General features: G+C 43.0%; 1 non-coding gene across 1 annotated transcript; it reads left to right on the top strand.

Annotated features, from left to right (window-relative positions):
• The first annotated feature begins 421 nt into the window (after positions 1-421).
• On the top strand, positions 422-528 carry LOC112998268 (small nucleolar RNA R71). Its single transcript, XR_003263305.1, has one exon. It is a non-coding gene; the product is annotated as a small nucleolar RNA R71 (small nucleolar RNA).
• The last annotated feature ends 220 nt before the right edge of the window (positions 529-748 follow it).

Genomic DNA, 748 nt, shown 5'->3' on the forward strand with positions numbered 1-748 from the left:
ATTGTAGATGTTTGCAACATAAGCTTCAGGTTGTTCAATTGCTTCAGATTGTTGCACAGAAGGGCAAAGGTCTGTGTGGTGGTCGGCAGAGGAGCATAAACCACAGAGTCTGGTGACAGGTGCAGATTTTTGATTCATGGCCAGTTGGGTTGCCAAGTTAACCAAGACATCTAGTTTACCTTCAAGCTTCTTAGTCTCAGCTGATGAAGATGAATTTGTGGCTACTTCATGCACTCTTCTAATGACAATAGCATCACTTCTGGCACTAAATTGTTGGGAGTTTGAAGCCATCTTCTCAATTAAATTTCTGGCTTCAGCAAAGGTCATGTCTCCAAGGGCTCCACCACTGGCAGTATCTATCATACTTCTCTCCATATTACTGAGTCCTTCATAAAAATATTGGAGAAGAAGCTACTCAGAAATCTGGTGGTGAGGGCAACTGGCACATAGTTTCTTAAATCTCTCCCAGTATTCATATAAGCTCTCTCCACTGAGTTGTCTAATGCCTGAAATATCCTTTCTGATGGTCGTGGTCCTGGAAGCAAGGAAAAGTTTTTCTAAGAATATTCTCTTGAGGTCATCCCAGCTCGTGATGGACCGTGGAGCAAGGTAATAAAGCCAGTCCTTTGCCACTCCCTCTAAAGAATGAGGAAAGGCCTTCAGAAATATGTGATCCTCCTGGACATCTGGGGGTTTCATGGTGGAGCAAACAATATGGAATTCTTTCAGATGTTTGTACGGGTCTTCA

Source organism: Glycine max, chromosome 10 (genome assembly GCF_000004515.6).
Source record: "Glycine max cultivar Williams 82 chromosome 10, Glycine_max_v4.0, whole genome shotgun sequence".
NCBI classification, from domain to species: Eukaryota; Viridiplantae; Streptophyta; class Magnoliopsida; order Fabales; family Fabaceae; genus Glycine; species Glycine max.